The sequence below is a fragment of the Peromyscus californicus genome, unplaced genomic scaffold, assembly GCF_007827085.1.
Source record: "Peromyscus californicus insignis strain IS unplaced genomic scaffold, ASM782708v3 Scaffold_3__1_contigs__length_106647218, whole genome shotgun sequence".
NCBI classification, from domain to species: Eukaryota; Metazoa; Chordata; class Mammalia; order Rodentia; family Cricetidae; genus Peromyscus; species Peromyscus californicus.
This window is the reverse complement of record NW_026294551.1, coordinates 24,428,530-24,448,982: the sequence shown is the minus strand read 5'-3', so window position 1 is coordinate 24,448,982 and position 20,453 is coordinate 24,428,530.

The following is a 20,453-nucleotide window of genomic DNA, read 5'->3' as shown; positions in this document are numbered from 1 at the left end:
CCAACTTTTCCCCCTCCCCTCCTCCCTCTCTTCTCCTTCCCCTCTCCCAACTGCTGCCAGCCGGCATCAGCGCCGAATTGCCATCTCCTTGAGCTCTCTGTGGAGCAATCTCAGAGAGCAGTAAGGTGTGACGCGGGGCTCTGCCGGCTCTGCAGCACCGCCTGCGGAAAGAGCGCAGGATGGCGGAGGAAGATTAAGAGAAATCGCGAGCAGGGCTCGGCTGCCATTGGTGTGTGCAAACGCTGAGGAGGAAGGGAGAGGGAGAGTGAGGAGGGGGGGAGAGAAAGGGGGAAAAACCAGCAGCTGTCGGCCTAATTCTTCTAACACTCTGCTTGTGGTCATATTAGAAAAACAGATTATGCCCCTCGGTGCCACTCACTTATACTTGACATACGTTAATGTTCTATATCTCCATTCTCGGGTCTTCACAATGATGGACTTGGGTCTAGGAGGATGGGTCTGGGTGGCCAAGAGGCACAGAAGAGTCTGTCCTCTCCTTTCCTGACCTCCAACCCGTCTCTTCTGACCCTTTAAAAACAAGCGTGGGCCAGGCAAGATGGCACACACCTTTATTCCCAGTGCTCTGGAGGCAGAGACAGGCGGATCTCTGTGAGTTTGAGGCCAGCCTGGTCTACATAGTGACTTCCAGGCCAGTCAGAGCTATGGAGAGAAAGGTGAGAAGAAAAGCTCAGTTTGCAGCGGACACACCTTTTAGCCCCGCCTATTGCAGCCACTTAGAAGATGCAGAGGTCAAGATATCCAGAAGCCCTAGGTCCCCTAAGGGTCTCAGTCAGGGACTCTCTCTCTCCCCACCCACCCCCACACATACACACACCCTTTAGAGTCTTTTTTATTGTTTTTCAAGACAGGGTTTCTCTTTGTAGCTTTGGCTGTCCTGGAACTCTCTCTGTAGACCAGGCTGGCTTCAAACTCACAGAGATCCGCCTGCCTCTGCCTCCAGAGTGCTAGGATTAAAGGAGAGGGCTGTCGCCACCACGAGGCTCCTTTGGAGTTTTAATAAAGATCACTTAAGGCCAAGAGAGACTATGTGGCAGCTCCTCCTGTAACCTTTGCATGAGCCCTCCCACACAATCAGAAATTGGGGATCAGAGAAAGGGGTCTATATAGTCCGTGCTCTAAGAGGGCCTTTACTGAAAAACCATAAACAAAACAAACAAGAGGGGAGAGGAGGGAGAGAGAGAGAGAGAGAGGAGAGAGAGATCAGGATTGTTTCTAGGTTGCTATGGAAACCAGGTTTCCTCTTCCTGGTAGTAAGGGAGGAGTGCCTGAGTCCTGTCCTTCCACCAATCCTGAAGGCTGTACAGGCGGAGCTTGCCAAGGCATGGAGAAGGGCTCATCGTAGAGGACAAATCAACCATTCTCCTCAGCTGGCCCACCGATTCAGAGTCCTTTGACCCTCTCTTTCCCTACCTTCCCACCCAATATTCAGTCAAAGGAGGCTTTTTCCCCTCTGGTGCCTTGTCCTCTGTGGAGACCTGTTGCTTAGCAACCACTACTGCCTTCCTCCTAATAATTCACAGGGACTGAGAGATAAAATATCTGTCTCTATATTCAGCTCCTCTCCCCTGTCTATTTGTATTTAATAACGGAAGCACTGTCTTGTGTTCCCTTGGCACCTGTTTTAGAGGGCTCTTAGAAGGATCAGGCTGCAGCCTGCAGGTTACACCTGAGGAAGAACAGGGAAGAGTGAGAAAAGGAAGGCCGCTGTAGGGCCATGTTCTTCTAAGTGTAGTTGGAGAGAGGGAAAGACTCACAGCATGGGCTGTGGGAAGGAAGTATCTGTTTCTAGGATCAATGCTAAGACCTCGAGTGCATCCTAGCAGCCAATATCCCAGACTGGTACTTTCTCACTTTCTCCCCCGCCCCCCGCTGCTGCTTCTTGACCATTTCCAGTCCATGTCTCTCTTACATTTCTTTCATTGTTGTTTTTGTTTTTGAGACATGGTTTCTCTGCGTAGCCCTGGCTGGCCTGGAACTTGCTCTGTAAGACCAGGCTGGCCTGGAACTACTCAAAGATTCACCTGCTTCTGCCGACCAAATGCAGGGACTTCTCGCCCAGCAATATTTCTACATCCAAGAGAGTGTCTGGATGTTGGTATGTCAGAGGTGCTATATGCTGAAGGAAGTCCTTCGAGGGCTCTGGATATCACCCAAAGCTTTCTGGTCACTAGGAGGGAATCCTGAGCTCTTTACCAGAACACCCTCAACTGATGTGGCAGTGGAAGCTATACGATATTGCCAAAAATGAGGCTTAAGGGAGGCTTATGTCAGAAGTCAGACCCGGACATGGTGGTGTACACCTCTAATCCTAGCACTCAAGAGGCTGAGGCAGGTGGGCTGCCATGAATGCAAGACCTATCTGGACTGTATAGTGAATACCAAGCCAGCCAGGCTTACATAGCAAAACCCTGTCTCCAAAAAAAGTTAAGAGACCAAGGTTTGAGTCCACCTATTCTTATTCTCCTATGTTCTGGGTTCTTCTACTTAATCTTTTAAATCCGTTATTAGTAAATCTGCACAGCACATATAGCAACAGCATTTACCTTGCTAGACCTTAGCAGAACAAATTGAAGTGGTATGTGAAAGGAAACACCCTGAAAGCTGACAAATTTAACGTAAATATTATTTTAAGGTAGGAAGACTATCTGGTTGCTGGGAAGAGGGTGGTGTATTGAATTGATCCCAGCTTTGGGCTTAGGAAAAGCCCTTTCCACAGCTCTCCAAACTGCCCATCTTCCATTATTTTGTTGACAGTAAGGGTACAACTCTTTGCCTCTGGTCAGCGGCACTGGGAATAATAAATCCAAATCAACCACAGGACCCTTGGGAGGTCATGTGGTATCCTTTTTATCTCTCTTACCTCCCAGTCCCAACCTCAGACCTCTAGTCCAAGGTTTGGCCTAAGTGATCAATACGACATCCATAGTGGCGTTCTCTCTCTCTCTCTCTCTCTCTCTCTCTCTCTCTCTTCACACACACACACACACACACACACACACACACACACACACACACGACCCTCTACTCCTTTCCCTGGCCAGCACATTCCTTGCTATCATGCTAACTCACAGACACACAATTTTACCCACCATACCCCCCTTCACTAAACCTCTTCCAACCCGAGCCTTCTGTGGGAGACAGATGGGGTGTCTGCAATGGAAAAGGCTCTGGGCTCTATGCCGCCTTGGGTGGGCAGCCCCCCATCTCCCCACTACTCCTCTCCCCACCTAAGACACTCAGATTCACCATGGGCACCCCTGGTTGTTGCTAAGGATTCCATCTCCCTTCTCAGGTCCAGTCTTAGCTAGGATAGCATTTTCCCCTTGAGACCTAGACCTCAGCCCCTCCTCATACAAGTACAGCACAAAGAAGGGAGTCAGTCTCTGTGTGATGGGACTGATGTGGAGAACCTGTGACCTTTCATTGAGAACTAGATGGCTAGGGTTTAGGACCTGAGTTGACAGAAGATGCTAAGTCTGTACAGCATCTTTGTTCTAGAAACCTGGGGTCCCTGGAGGGAAGCTCAGCCCGGGGAAGGGAATGAGAACTAACATTATAGAGCACCAACTGTGAGTCAGGCACAGTGCCAGAGCATTTCCATACCTGCACTCGACCAGGAAGGGAGGAGTCAGAGTATCTGTCTTAGGAGCCCTCAGCGTCACAGCACAGCTGACCACTTTCCCTTTGAGTTTGTGATATCACCACCAGCCTGCTAACCCCGGGCTGATCCTTTCTTCTGTCTCCTCTATGCTTACTTTACTCCTCAGACTCGATCAGGTCGTGCCCCCCACCCCCCGCCCTGCTCTATTCTGCTTTTTCATGATGCTATCTGTCCTGTTTTCTGAGGTCTTCACATGGTTTCACACTTGTTTATGCAGCCATTTGAATTTTATTTTAATTATGTGCATGTGTGTGGGTTTGTGCACATGAGTGCAGGTACCCACAGAAGTCAGAAGAAGGCATCAGGTCCCCTGGAACTGGAGTTAACTGATGAGCTGTGAGCCCCCTGATGTGGGTGCTGAGGACTGAATTGAAGTCCACTGCAAAGGCAGTATGCATACTCAAACACTGAGCCATCCCTCTAGTCCTTTGTGCAGGCATTTGAATAACAGTCTTTGTTTGCTTTGATGATAAGTTCCAGGCAAGCAGTTTGGGTTCACCTTCGTGCTCCCAGGACCCAGCACAGTTCCTAGCATAAAACAGTAGTTTGGCAAGTATTCATTGAGTGATAAAGAGACACATCTCTGGCCTAAACTTAGCTTATTAACTATTTCTTCACTCCAGAGCTGAGGCACTCCAATATGTGAACCAAGAAGTAGGGTGCCTGGGGAGTTGAACCTCCTCCTTCACCCTAGAAATGCTAGCAGGATGAGACTAACACTAATCCCTTCCTGCTGTCCAGAGCATAACCACATCTTCCTGCTCTCTGACTTCTCAGGTGCCAAGAGAGCCCAAAGGCCCGATCATTTTCCCACATGGGGAGGCCTGAAATCAGTCATGTGAGCTTAAGGGGGGGGGGGAGTTTCATCAAGATAGGGTGCCCTAAGAAAATTCCTCTTTTCTACCTCAGCCAAGACTACAGAGACCATCTGGCACCACCCCTCTGTTTGCTTCTGTCCTCTTTCTCTGGGCTTTGGGGGAAATGCTTAAACTAAGTAGGAAGGATAGATAATTTAGCAGAATTTGGAGCTGCTTGCTCCTTGAAATGCCTGAGAGCTGAGTGCAGAGCCTCATTCAGGTGACTGGAGCATAGGGACACAGCCTCCAGAAGCAGCAAGTCCTATGCTGCTGCTCTTTCCAGGCCTCAGGAAGCAGGTGGATCTCTAGGTGGTGTACTACCCCCAGCCCGGGGCTTTATCTGACTCTCTTGTTGCCTGTCTGACCTCAAACAACTCCCTGTCTGTGGGGAGTTGAAGTCAAGCTAAGCCTAATAGTTCCTTGTTCTCCCTAGCCATTCCATATTCCTAACCTTGAACAAGCACACAGCTAGCAACCCTCCAGACTACAGCACTCTGAGCCAGCTCAGTTCCAATACCCAGCCCTCCCAGCAGCTTCTCAGCCAGGTTCCTGATGCTACCCCCTTAGTACCCAGGCATCTAGGGTCATGGATCTGGAAGCCATTCTGGGAAGTGTTGGTCTCTCTGACCCTACTTGTTCTCTGGGTCTCTAATAAAACGGGACAACTCAGGCTGCAGGCCAAGTCCTGTGTCCTCATCAAAGGCAGCATCTGTCCCCTCCAAAAAGATAACCCTGCGGGGAGGAGGTGAGACAGGCACATGGGAGAAACCTCAATCTTGCCTGGGCTCTTACACCAGATTCCACTGCAGGCATAGATTGTGGGTGAGGACCCAGACAGGCACAGAGGCCTACAAATGCCCTCCCAGGACTGCATGCCTCTGAGCCCCTGTACATGAAAGCTCCTCCTGGGCTTTCCCAACTACCTGGGCTGCTGCCGTTGCCAAGCGGCCTTCTTTTATTCATGCGTTGTTTTATTGCTGGCAAATGCTGCTGCTTGCCGCTGTCGGAGGCGTTCCTGCCAAATCCATCCCAACATCTTGGCCTGGCATCAGGGCGGCATGCTAATGTGGAAATTTAAAGAGCCGCTCAGCTTTAAATCGGAATTTTAAATGAGCAGCACTGCTCCAAGGGGACCTAGGCAAAATCGAACAGTAGCTGATCTACCCCTTCTCCTCCCAAAGCCACGGCATCACCTTAAGGTCCTTCGATCTGGACACTGGAAGAGGTGGTGACATGGAAATGCTAGAGGAAGAGGGAGCTACTGGGGTCAAGGAGCTGGGAACCCCCACTTAGAACCAAGAAAGCATTCATTGCTTAGTCCTGTGGGCAAATGGAGGCAGGGACTCTGTCCTCAGAGGCTCAGGCTTGGAGTTGCTGAAACTGAGGTTCTCTCTCACAAAGAGAAGGCCTGCTCTACAGGGAAGAGAGGAACAAGAGAAGTAGGTCCATGAAGATGGGCAACATGCACTATTGCACACTAACTAAGATGTGTGCACACCGCTGTGTGTGCAGGTTAGTTAGGATGCTTATTGAGGCCAATACAGCACAAATCCACACAGTTCACCATCACCCATGAGTGAAGGGAATCGCTCATACTTAGAGTAGCAGTCTTTTCACACACCCGGTCACCATTCTAATGCAGAGCAAGCCAGCTTTTGCCAACTGCTAGTCTGAACTGTGCCCAGGTTCTTCCATATATCCCACTTTCCCAGCTCCTGGTAACTGCTTCAAGTCAGCCATGGTGATGGAGCCCTGCAGCTTCTCTGCTAGAAGAGGCCAGGAGGCATCTGAGGTCATCCTGTGTATCTGTCTTGGCCACAGAATAGTACACTCTGTGGTGACTACCAAATGAGAGGTTCAAGTATATCATGTGGAAGGGATGCCCATCTTTAGAAGAGGATCTATGAGCCAGGCATCGGTGCACATGCCTTTAATCCCAGCACTTTGGAGGCAGGGCCAGGTGGATCTCTGTGAGTTCAAGACCAGCCTGGTCTACAGAGCGAGATCCAGGACAGGCACCAAAACTTCACAGAGAAATCCTGTCTCAAAAAAAAAAAAAAAAAAAAAAGAGGATCTATGGAGAAGACATTGGCAGAACCTATGGCTCTCTGTGATTTCCTCTTCTTATGGGTAGCCCTTTATTATTAGGAAGCATTGAGTATATGGTCTCAAGATACCATGCTTATTGGAGCAAAAGTCTTCATGGTTTTCTAAGTTGATAGGTCCTCAGGAATCTGGATATGTTGCATCCGCTAGAGGTTCTATCATAACTCACTTGGTGGCCTCAACCTGACCCTAGGCTGCCAAGCCAAGAGATGCTCCCGGACCTTCTCCAAGATTCCTCCTCCCTGGAAGAAGAATCTGGCTCTTCTGAGAGCTAGTGTGGCTGCCAGCCAAGGTGCTTGGGGCAGGCCTGGGGCATGCAGCTGGCACCTGCCCACCAGATCCCTGAGGAACACCCTCCTCCACTCTCATGGTCCCATTTAGATGGCTCCTGGGCTATAAGGAGACAGAATTCACTCTTCCCTATTCCCAGAAAAAACTTTGAACTGGAAAGTCTCTCATCTTCCATTCTATTGGAAGTTGCTCTAGTATCCTCCATCAAGCCTAGATACACGAAAGGCCACCAGCAACTTCTCTAGGCAGGACCGAAAACTTAAATGTAGTAGGAGTTGAGCTGGAGTTACATAAGGGGAGTTGAGAAGTTAGGCCAGGGCTGGAGTTATTAAGGTCAAGAAATATATGAAGAACAACTCAATGTGAGTGAGATAGGATGTGAATGGAAGGAGCTAAATGAATCTGCCCCTCTCATCTAATTGGCAACATGCAAATAATATGCAAATAGTATACTCTGTTTCGAGGCTACGTGGCCTGTGTTTTTTGAAAATGGATTGTAAAGGAACCTCCAGGAAGTATCTGAAAATTCCAAGACATAGGAATATTCAGATACAGTACGGCTATGCAGTTCTAACGTATCTAGTTTTGCGTGGGCTCGATCTCCTTTTTGTGAACCTCACCACTGGATGGTGTCTGAGGCTTCTTTCCAGTGCTGACAGCCTGGGGTTCCCTGATCTGGGGCATAGTGCCAGTGCAAGGTGGAAGGGCTGATTCCATGATGGGATGGAAGCCAAGGCCCTTGGCTTTCTTTCCCCTGCCACTCACCTCAATTCTAACATGCCATCCCCACACTCCTGCCATCCCAAAGTGGACAAGTTCCTGAAGATGGTTTTGGGTCCCACCTGGTGACTTTATCCACGCAGTTTCCTCTACCTGGAATGTTCTCTCTGTTTCAACCTTCCACCTAACTACACTCCAGATCCAAAGCTTTGCTTTTCCTCTCCACTCCGAGTTTATAGCAAAATGTTCTGCTTCTGAGTGCCCCTGTGCATTGTCTCTATGCTGCTGTCCTTTCCAAGTCTTGGTTCAAGACTGACTCTTAGGGCTAGAGAGATGGCTTGGTGACTAAGAGAGCATATTGCTTTTGCAGGGGACCTGAGTTCAGTTCCCAGCACTTACATCAGGCAACTCACAACTGCCCATAACTCTAGCTCCAGGGGCATCCAACATCTCTGTCTTCCATGAGCACCCACACACAGATGCATCCACATGATTAAAGATACATTTTTAAAAATTTATTTATTTAATGTACATTGGTGTTTTGCCTGGGTGCATGTGCGAGGGTGTCAGATCCCGTGGAACTGGAGTTACAGACAGTTGTGAGCTGCCATGTGGGTGCTGGGAATTGAACCCGGGTCCTCTGGAAGAGCAGCCAGTGCTCTTAACCTCTGAGCCATTTCTCCAGCCCCAAAGATAAATAGTTTAATAAGTATTTTGTTAATGCTTTAACAACAACAAAAAAAGATGCTGAATCTTCTGTCTCAGTGTATGAGCTTCTCAAAGACACTGTAACAAATCACCAGCTTTGATGGCTTACAACAACAAAAATTTATTTTCTCACATTTCTGGAGGCCAGGAGGGTCAACATCAGTTCCTCTGGGCCAAAATCAAAGTGTCATCAGCATCAAGCTCTCTCTGAAGGCTGTGGGAGATAATCTTCTTCCAGCTTCCAGTCTAGAGGCTACCTCCATCTCCTAATCACCTGTATAAATTATCTCTGTAATACCTTTCCCACACATGACCTCACTCCAGTCCTGGGACTGAACCCAGGGTCTCAGGATCTCCTGCAAGGGCTATACATTGAACTATATTCCCAGTCTTTTAAAATTTTTATTTTGAGACCAGGTCTTACTGAGTTGCCCAGGCTGGCCACAAATTTGAGATAATCTAGCCCCTGCCTCCCTAGTAGCCGTAATTACAGGCATGCCTTTCTGTTATAAGGACACCTGTGGTGACATCTCAAGCCCATCCGCCCACATGGTCCAGAACAACCTCCTAACCTTAAGATTCCTAATGCAGTCATATCTATGAAGACTTTTTTTGTTTTTTGTTTTGTTTGTTTGTTTTTTTTGTTTTTCGAGACAGGGTTTCTCTGTGTAGCTTTGCGCCTGTCCTGGAACTCACTTGGTAGCCCAGGCTGGCCTCGAACTCACAGAGATCCGCCTGGCTCTGCCTCCCGAGTGCTGGGATTAAAGGTGTGCGCCACCACCGCCCGGCCTATGAAGACTTTTTTTACAGATAAGTTAACATTCACAGGTTCTCAGGATTAAAACATGGACATATCTTTAGGAGTATAATTAGACTATTTCTCACCCTAGTTAAGTATCTCAATAACCCTGAAACATAGGTTTCTATATTCTATAGAGGAGGTACCGAGGCTTGGGAAGACTGGGTCACCTACCAACACCTACAACACATGTTGTCTACATAGTGAGTTTCAGGACAGCCAGCCAGGGCTATGTCTAAAAAAATAAAAATAAAAATAAATAGAAAGATGACACATAGGTCAACATGGCTGTTAGATGGCAGAGGTAGAAGCTAGATGAACTTGATTCCAGAGTCAGCCTGCTTTTTGTGTCATCAATAGCCTCTGCTTGTACCCCAGGTCCTGGCTCAGATTCTTGCTTGAATGGATATGCAGAAAGAGAAAGATGGGTGGATAGGGGAAGGAAAGGTGAGGCCCAGCCTCAGCATAATGTGAACACTGGCTTGATTTTGCCAAGCCACCTCACCACCCCTCTAATCCGCCTCCGCCAACCCTGACCCTTTTTTCAGAAGTCTGGAGTCGCCCGAGTTTGCAGCCCCCTGCCAACAACTCCTGCCCAGAATAGTGGCACAGTGCCTAGATTTCAGGCCAGAGATACCAAATCACAGAACCAGAGGGACATCTGGAGGTCACCTCATCCAGCCCTGTGCCCACAGCCAGTCCAGCTCACAAAGCTGGAGACAGACAGCACCAGGTTAGTGGGCAGCAGAAAGGTGGAAAGACCGCCTCTTTCTTCGACTCTCCTCTTCTTCCTCACTGTTACGCCATTTCTACTGGGTGTCCTTAGTTCTAATCTTCCAGAGCAGCACACTGGAAGCTGGTCAGAGCCAGCGAAGTCATCCTATTGAATTCTCCAAAAGGCAAGGCAAGGTGTCTGGCTAAAGTCCCTTCACCTTTCTGGACCGCCAAGTTCTTCATCTTTCTATTTATTTTTATTTTTATTTTTTTAGACATAGCCCTGGCTGGCTGTCCTGAAACTCACTATGTAGACAAGCCTAGCCTTGAACTCACAGAAATCCTCCTGTCTCTGTCTCCCAAGCGTTAAGATTTAAAGGTGTGCACCACTATATCCAGCTTAAATTCTTCTTTAAAGTGGAATGGATAATGGTGACGAGGGGAATCCCCATCTCATAGGACTATGACAGAGATAATAACGCAGTCCAAGGAAAAGGAAATCTGATCACTACTTGGAGCAAGATGGGTACTGCAGGAATGTTTTATCACAGCTCTTCAGCCCTCCAGCCAAAACCCATTCTTCCGGGATAACATGGGCTCCTGCTCACCTCAGCCAGTCTGGTCTGCCTTGTGCGCTAGACTGTGAGCTCCTCTAGGCAGAATCTTGTTCATTTTTTAATCTCCTCCCGTTCCCTCCCCAGTATCTAAGACTGTACGTGGGCACGCAGCCTCCATACATTTGATAAATAAGCGAGTGAGTGTATGAGTCAGACCCCCAGGTCCTCCTCGGTAGGACCCGTTCGGTGGAGTCTAGGCTCCCACTGCCTCGGCGAGGAAAGCAGCGCTGCAGCTTTAAGATTCTCCCGGGCGTCCTGGGTTGCCAAGGCGCAGTTGCCAGGGACCTGCGCGGAGCAGCGTCCGGCCTTCACGCGCGGGCGCTGGGTTGCCGCCGCCGCCGCCGCCGCCGCCGCCGCCGCCGCCACCGCCGCCGCCGCCACCGCCGCCGCCGCCGCGCCGCTTCGGGCTCGGCTCCTCCGAACCGTCTGGCGGACTTGGCACCGGCCCCCGCTCCTCAGTGCCCCCGCGGTGCGTGGCAGGCTGTGGCTTCATTATCCTGATTGATTCCTCCTGCTCCCCGACACCGTGGGGGCCCCGGCCAAGGAAGGGGGAGGGAGGCGGCATCTGCGGGGCCCATTCCCGGCCCTCGACCCAGCAGCTCCTCCGGCTGCCCGGCTACCGGCCCTCGGTGCCCTGCGGCGGCAGGGATAGGGTGGAGTGGGGTGCCCTACCAGGGACGAGCAGAGCCTCCCTCGCCTGGCTCAGTGCTGCCGCCCTAGGAACAGAAAGGGGTCTGGATGGGGATGGAGACCGATGCTGGACTGAGAACTCAGATGAAGAGCAAGCCCCAGCAAAATGGGAAAGGTGATATCTCTGAGATGCATCGGTCTCCTAGCCAAGGCTGAGCGACATGTATCGTAACACCACCCTCCTTGGGCACCCAAATATACTTCTCAGGTGAAGAAACCTTGGTAAGATCTGCCCAGATAACTGCAGGACCCCTAAGCAAGAAGACCCGTCCTCAGAATCAGGGGTACCTACCCCCCAACCAAGGGCTGAAACCTTGGTGGAAAGAAAACACCTCGGGACCAGGCCTGAAGGTGGAGAGTCTTCCTTCCGCCTCTTGGCCTGTGACCTGGGCAAGTAACTTCCTTTTTTGGCCTTTGATAAATCTCTCCCAACATCAGTGGTTACATAATTGGCAGCATGTTGGTGTCAGGAGCCGATCCAAGTTCACCAGAAAGAAAGAAGGATGCTGGGGGGCTGGCCTCCATCCCTGTGTAATTTGGGGTGAATCTCTTGAGGGAGGTGAGTCTCCTCCGTGGTTTAATTCCCTTAACTGAGATGACCCTGAACCTTCCAGTCAACCCATGCCCCATTGTCAGAGCAGAAAGACAAAACCTGCCCCCCTGACCTCTGTGTACATGTGTCTGTGTTTGGCATGGCATGACATAGATTTAAAATCTAAGTTCACTTGAGGCTTTCTCACCACGCCCATCCCTGAGGCCTGGCTACCAGTCCTGCCGGTCTCCCCCTAGTGTCTCAGCCCGGTCCTATCCAAGGACCTGGTAAATCTTCTGTATGGGACCCTGGGAAAGAGAGAGTTTGTGGAGCATTTAAGGCCATTTTCTCCAAAGCTGTGACAGCTTTTGTTGGTGAATACAGTTTATTGGTCACCCCACAGCTTGATGTCTCAGTCTAGGCCTGTCTCTTCTATGAATTCGTTCATTTATTCTTCCAATTCACACTTCCGGAGTGACCACACAGGGCCAGCGGGTGACAGTGTGAAAATGGACACCAACCCGTAGGGTCACAGGCATGCCATTCTGCATCTCTGGCCTGCTACAGGCTGGCCAGATGTAAGGAGTCTCTCTAGCACAGGGACATTTGCTGTAGCAAGACCTCCCAGATTCTAGAACAGTCTACAATGTCATGGTGCCTTTCCCTCCCTCCTGAACATGCTCTTGACCTGGACTTACGGGAGCAGATCGTAATGTTTGAGTCTAGGACTCTTGCTCTTTTTGTTTTATTGGGATTACCGATTTTTGCAACAATCGTGTATTACTTTTGTGTTCAAGGGGAAAAAATGCAATAAAAACATCATTATTTAGGGGTGGGGGAGAGACCAGGGAGGGGGTCCCCTCACACATACCCTAGTAATCAGAAATAGGTCAGCACGTGTATCTAGCTAGTCTGCCAACCTGTACTGGAACCTTGATCAGTGTGACCCTATATGCAGCTGCCTCAGTCTCCCCAACTGGCCTGGCTGGCCTGCTCCATTCTCAGTGACCCCAGCCTTCAGCACTACTTCCTGTTAATACAAACCACGGGAGACCCTCGATGTGGAGTCTCCAGGCAGAAGAGGAAGCCATGGCCGCCTAGTGGCAGCCAGGGAGACTGGCAGGAAGGGACTTCACCAAGTGTCTCCTGGGAAACAGTGAGCTCTCCACAGAAGGGACATTTGGAAATAAAATTCCTGCCTTGGTGTTTGTGTCAGTGTTGAGGGAGACAGGGAGTTGAGCTCCCCAAGTGCCCTCTGCTCCTCTCTCCTCAGGGAAAGCCTTTCATTGGCTTTTTTGCCATCTCCCCCAATCCAGTCCTCTTATATGCTCTTCTGGGACTTGAGAGTGATCTAGAAAAATGTTTCTGTAGATTCCTGATGTGAGCGGAGAAGAGCCCTGGGCTGAGGGTCGGAAACCCAGGTTCTCATCCTCCTGCCTCGCCTGTGGCCCTGGCCTGCTTAGCTACTTGCTGAGTCTTGGCTTCCAACTTTACAAAACGAGGGGGCCAGAGAAGGTTTCCCATAGTCATGAGTCCCTGTATTACGGCTCCTTCAAAGGCAATCCAAACAGCAATTGGGCATTCTAAGCCATTCTTTTCTGCCCTTGGGACAGATATCCATAGGCACAACCAGTTGCTTAAACCAGCCTGGTCCTCCATCTACCCGTGCACTCGTAATGAGTAATGGGTGCTTTTTGAGAGTGACATACACCCCAAGAAGGTCCAGGGGTTAACTAAATTTCTACAAAAGAGGCATCAGGCACCCCTTTTACCTCCCCCCACCTCTGCACTGCTGGGGATTGATTCTAGGCCCTTGCAGGGTTATTCAAGCACTCTCCCACTGAGGGATATGCCCAGACCTTCCCTTTGCTCTTGAGGGATGCAATCCATCCCTCTTAGACTGGGGACGGAAACCTTGGAATCCAGAGAAAGGTCTGAGGTACCTAAATAAAAGCAAGTAGCTTTGTTCCAAATGGAGAGTCCCTTCCTGCTGGACTCACCCCCCCCCCCCCGGCGCCCCCTTTCCTTGTGGCCTCACTTTTCCTTCTCAGCTTGGTAGAAGGTGCTGAGGGAGCTCTTTATGCCCGAGAAAATCCCTGAGGGAGCAGTTCTGGGAAAGAAGAGGACCTGGGCCCCAGCCTCCTTTAGGTACCACAACTTAGGAGGAGGCACCTCCTGTCTGGTCTGCCTGACCTCATAGCTTCTGACCTTGATCTGCCCTTGGCAGTGGCAGAGAGAGACGGAGCAGCTAGGTGTTGGAGTTGAGAGGGCTGACCAGACAGCCAGGAATAAGGAAGAACAGAGAAGCTGTAGAAGCTGGGAGAGGGACGGGGATCTGATTCCTCACTTGTCGCCTTTATTGGGTACCTACTGTGTGCCAGGTGATGGACTCTGCCCCAGTTTTAACTGGATTGTGTCATCCAGTCCCAGCCCAGCCTGGTGCTGAGGTTTTTCCATTCTCCATTCTGCCCTGACAGAGAAGGAAACCGAGACTCTGAGCCTTACGTAACCCGCCCAAGGTCACACAGCTTGTCAGAAGTGCAGCCAGGTTCCTAGCCCAGGCCTGGCAGCCCCCAGTGGCTTCTCCTTGCTGCCAGAAAGTTCTCCTCCTGGAAAAGCAGGTCTGGGGTTGGGGTTTTCTGTTGGAGCTCATCAGGATCCCCAGAGGCAAATCTATTGTCATCTGCCTCCTCCTCCTCACCCATCTGCCAGGCGAGTCGCAGGTGAGAACCCCCTGCCATGGCCCTTGCCCCAGCCCCAGGTGCAAGTTCATCTTTGCCTGGCCCCCCACCACTCCCTGGCGAACCCAAGGTGGCTCTGAGGTCACCCCCACACACACACACACCATGCCTTTAATTCTGCGTTTCCACGTCTCAGAATGCATGGTGAAAGCAGGGCCAGTGAGGAGGTCACTTGAAGGTTGAAAATGGGGCCTCTTTTGGGGCAAAGGAATAGGGGGGCTGATTATCTCCCTTGATTCAAAGGAACCCTCCCCCAGCCTCCACCCCTCACCCTAGAGACAGCCAGAGCTTTGCTTAGTTAATGAAATACAAAAGAAGGAACCAGAGGTGGGGGGGGGGGGGGGGCTCCAGAGCCCTGGAAAGCGAGGGAGAGAGAAAAAGTTGGGTCTCTTCCAAAGAGTTAATGTTCCACAGTATGATCGATTAGGTGTCAGATGTAATTTCAAACCAATACAAGATGAATGGCATAATCTTCCCTCTCTCATTTTAGACAGAATTAAGAATCCATTAGCTAACACAAATTTTTGGCAAGTTTAATAGGAGCTCAAATCTACATTCGGAGGAAACGCTCCCCAAAGCCTGTTTCAAGCGTTTACTTCTCAGGCCCCCTGCTTCCAGCTCCCTCCAACTCTCACCAGCCGGCTGCTCTGTGCTCCCCCCACAAGCAGCCCCCCACTCTTTTCCTAGCCCCCGAATGCCCCTTCCCAACCCAGCCCAAGATTAACTGGCCTGACCCCTTTCACAAAGGCTGGGCCAGCCCACCATTGTCTTGCAGTGGGGGGTTGGAGGAAGGGGTGGAGGGCTGGCAGTGGGCCCAGGAACAGGGAAGGGTTTCTGAATTGGCCCCAGGCTCTAGAAGAACCCCTAGGGAGAGAGGTGAATTGGGACCCTGGACCTTGGAACCTCAGCTCCTCATTTGCACTCCCAAGAAAGATTCATCCTAAACAAAATATTATCCCACTCATAAGGGGGACACAAACCCCGATTCTTGCTGTTCCCAACAGTCTCATGTTACTCTGTGTAGTGACTATCATCCCATTTCCCACATGGAGAAACTGAGCCCAGAGGGTGGATTGAAGTCAGCTGCACACAGGGTGGACTCTGGCTCTGCTACTCCTTGCTTGCTAGGTCCCTAAGACACCTTGGAGCCTCAGTTTCCTCCTGTGAAAAATGGGAAGGACAAAATGGAATGAGATGGCTCCCATCGGGGCTTGGCACACAGGCGAGTGCTTTGAGAAGCTCATGGCAATGAGCATCCTGGCTCTCCAGGGTAGAGCCAGGAGAATCAGCTCAGCCCTGGCCCAGGAAGCAGACAGCCTTGTGGGGCCAGAGGAGAGCAAGGCCTGCCCTGAAAGGCAAAAGAAGCTGGAAGAATAGTTAGGGCTTTTCCCCTTTACCAGAAGTTTCCTCTGTCAAATGTGAGAACAAGTTCTTCACACATAGTAGTTCACTTATTCCTCACACCCTTAGGTGTGTTTATAATCCTACCCATTTTCCAGGTCCAGGAACTGAGGCCTAGGTGAAGTAACTTCACAAAGGTCACCCAACTAGGAAGTGGCAGAGCTGGATTCCAATTCAGAATGTCTGTCTCTAAGGCCTCTTGCCGTTCACTGGCAGATAGCAGAGTGCAAGGAGGTTTGAGTTGGGTCTTTCACCCCTTTAATTTTGTGTGTTTGAAATAGGGCTTCATGGAGCCTACCTAGGTGGACACTTGCTGTATATCTGATGACTCTGAGCCCCTGGGATGGCCAGCATGGTATGAAACACACCCTTCAAGACAAGCTCCCTCTTCCTCCTGCTTGAGACAGGATGTCACTCTATAGCCCAGCCTGGCCTTAAACTTATAGTTGTCCCTCTGCCTCATCTCTCAAGTGCTATAACCCTCATCCTGGATTAGGTCTAAGTGGCTGAGTAGGAGCTGCCAGGTGGGTAAGGAGCAAAGGAGCATTCTAGGCAGCAAGGACACCACACACAAAGGCACATACAGAAGGCCCAGCTAGGGGGCCTGTGAGCCCCAGGTTACAGAAGTAAGAGCCCCAGCTGTGCCCAGCTAGGGGACTCTGTGAACAGCAGAAAACAGGGGCCAGTTGAGCTGGCCCTGTATTCATTCCCACAGTTTTGCTGTAAAAGTTGGGCAGACCTTCCCATTGTCCAACCCCTCAGACAGCTCAGCTCCCCATGCCTGCTTAAGAACCCTGACTTTGCCCTGTGGTCTGAGACTATTCTAGCTTGTATCCCCCATGTGCCAAAGGCTTTATTCAACGGCCTTGCTTTTATACATTACAATAACCACAGGATGCAGGTCCTGTTGTCCCAGTGTTCGGATGAGTCACCTGAGAGTCGATGAAATGAAGCAATTTGGCCCAAGAGACACATTTCGAAGCCAGGTCTGACCCCAGAATCCAGTGCCTGAGCTTGTTGCATCCTGGGAAGGGAGGGTGAGCTATGGAGGAGTTTTCTGCAGTGAACTGAGGTTTAGGGGTAAAAAAAGTTCTGGCAGGGCAGAGGATGCTCTCTTCCAATCTCAGTACTCAGAAGCTGAAGGCCAGCTTTGGCTTTGTAGGAAATCAGAGGTCAACCTGGGATATTCAAGACCCTGTCTCAAGAAAAAAATGTGACAGGGATTAGGGGTTGGGCTCCAGCAGGGTGAGACAGGAGCCCCTGGGGAAGCCACCACTCTGGTTCAGACAAAGGTGACTGAGGAACTTCCTCCAGCCATCCCTAACTTGCACAGTGCAGCAGGGCTGCTATCAATAGCCCCACTTAGCAGACTAGGAGACTGAGGCTCAGAGATGTCAGTCAACCTCTCTGGACTACTCAGCTCTTCTAAGTCAGAGCCAGGACTGCTGGAGTACCAATCCCTCCTGCCCACCTACCCCCACAAGAGAAGACCGACCAGCTTTTGTCTACTGTGCCACCCCCGACCAGTGTTCCTGAGAGACATATGGAGCTGGTCTTATGTTTTGACTCAACGAATGGTCTTGAGCTGGAGGAGATGGGGAGGAGTGAAGAAGGGTGTTTAGAAGGAGATGGTGTCCGGAACCCTGAGGACCTGTTGCTGATTATTCTGGAAGACATACAGGAAGGTGCATGGTATTAATGAAAGGCTCCTCGTTACTTGCTCAACTTTTGTGAAGGGTTGGGAGAGTTGAAACAGACAAAATAGCTTTGAGGGGAAGAAACCCAGCTTTGGACTGTTAGCATCTAGGAGGAACAAACCCCCTGAACAGATTCATTCCCAAGTCTTGGGCGTGGCAGGTAAGTGTTCCCCATTGAGCCCGGTATATTTACGTGGCTATCCTCGGACATGTTCTAGTGTGTCTGGTACTGTTTGAGGCCTGGGACACGTGAGAGACCCTTGCCTTCAGGGAGCCTTGTTCTGGCTGGGGAGAAAGTGCTGCCGCTCCCTGGGGTCATGGAGAGGTGTTGAGTTGAGGTCAGAGGAAGGCTCAGACTGGAAGGGTGGTATTGGAGCTACCACCTTCGGGGGTGGGAGTGGGGGTGAAGAAGTCTCTGGCCCAGACACTGAGAGCATCAGTGCCCAGCTGTGGAGCAGTGCAGATGTGGGGAAGGGCCAGTGGATGGGACAGGAGCAGTCATGGGAGCAGCAACCTTGAGGATGAGTGGGTGGAGGGAAGCATGGACAACATGGGCCTCTGCAAGACAAATGGAGGGCTCTGGCCAAACTCTGAGCACAGGAGCCGGGCCAATGTCTTTGCAAAAGATCATCACAGCTGCTCTAGGGAGGCTGAACAGGAGAGGGAAGCAGGCAGAGGACAGGCAAGGAGGAATTTTCTAGCAAATATAAATAAAATTATGTAGGATTCAAGGGACCCATGAGATCAGTAAAAGAGTTTGCCACGCTAACCTGAAGACTTGAGTTCAATCCCCAGCGATAAAGGGGGAAGGAGATAACTGATTGCGCAAGTTGTTCTCAGACCTCCATATTCTTGATGTGGAAAGCATGTACCCACTCACACACATCATGCACACATGCATGCACATGTACACACACCACATACCGCATGCAGATACCGGCACACCACACCACATGCATACACGACATACACACACCACACATACACACATACCATACCACACACATACACACCATACACACACACACACACACACACACACACATACCACATGCCATACACAGCACACACATATACACACTGCACATATATACATACTATACACACACCACACACACACCATACACACCACACATATCACACAACACACACACACACACACACCACAAACACATCACACACCACATACATATCACACCACACATACACATACCACATCACACACACACACACACACACACACACACACACACACACACACACGCCCCACACACATACACACACCACACATACACACACCACACACACGCACCAAAAAAATTTAAAAAATGTTTAAAGTGAACGAAGGCTGGGTGTGATGGTTCATTTTTTTAATCCCAGCACTCAGGAGGTGGAGGCAGGCAGAGTTCTGTGATTTCGAGGCCAGCCTGATCTTTACAGTGAATTCTGGATTAGCCAGTGCTGCATAGTGAAGCCCTGTCTCAATTCCCTGGGTTCCCCCCAAAAAGTAAAAGATCCAGGCACAGTGCCACACTCCTGTAATCCCAGCATTTAAGAGGGAGATGAAAAACTGGGCGGCGGTGGTGCCCTCCTTTAATCCCAGCACTTGGGAGGCAGAGGCAGGTGGATCTCTATGAGTTCGAGGCCAGCCTGGTCTACAATGCATCCAGGACAGCCAGAGCTACACATAAAAACCAGAGAGAGAGAGGTCGGGAGTGGTGGCCCACTCCTATAATTCCAGAACTCAGGGGATGGAGGAGGGGAGAGTTCAAGGTCATTCTCTACTATATACTGAGCTGGAGGCCAGCCTGGGCTACAGAAGACCTTGTCTCAAAAACAAATGAACATAAGAACATTAGCCCTGGTTGCCTAGTACTGGCGCTGTTCAGCAAGTATACTAATGGGTTTGGGTTTGAGGGGATGATGTTTAAAATGTTCAAAATGAATTTTAAAAAATAGTTCTTAAGTACTTATTATTTTTAGCTATTTCTGTATGCATGTGGGGGAGGGGGCATGTGTACATGAGTGCTCATCCAGGAGTCCCTGAAGCTGCTGTTACAGGTGGTTGGGAGCTATCTGACGAAAGTGCTGAACTTGGGTCCTCCAGAAAAACAGCAAGTGCTACTGAGCCGTCTCACTAGCCCTTTAAGAATTTAATTTATTTATTTCTTATTTATTTAGGGGTGTGTGTGCATGTATGCATGTACCATAAAGTACATGTGTGGGGGCCAGAAGACAACCTATGGGAGCTGGTTCTCTCCCTATCATGTGGGTCCCAGGGATTGAACTTGGGTCAGCAGGCTTGACATCAAACACCTTTACTCACTGAGCCATCTTGCTGGTTCCAAAAATAATTATGAAGATGTCACATGAGTCTATGGCTATACTAAAAAGTCATTGTTTTTAAACTTTATATAAATGTGTATCTGAATAAAGCTGTGTTTTATTTATTCATTTGGTTTTTCAAGAAGGGGTTTCTCTGTGTAGCCCTGGCTGTCCTGGAACTTGCTCTGTAGACCAGGCTGGCCTCGAACTCAGAGATCTGCCTGCCTCTGCCTCCTGGGTGCTGGGATTAAAGACATGTGTCACCACACCTGACTCATTATTATTATTATTATTATTAATCATTATTAATCATTCTGGTTGATGCATCAAAAATAAATGGGGGCACACAATACTACAGTCATATCCAACCAAGGACAGTGGTGGAGGGTGTCCAGAAGAGAGAGATGGTGAGCTGGCCTGCCCCAGGAGCGGGCAGTGGGGTGGGGTCAGACATGTCAGACATAGGCACTGATGAATCAGGTATGGGATATGGAAGAAAGAACCTGGCTAGGGTGACCCAGGAGTCAGGCCCGAGAGACCAGGAAAGCTGAAGAACTGGACAGGGCCTGAGGG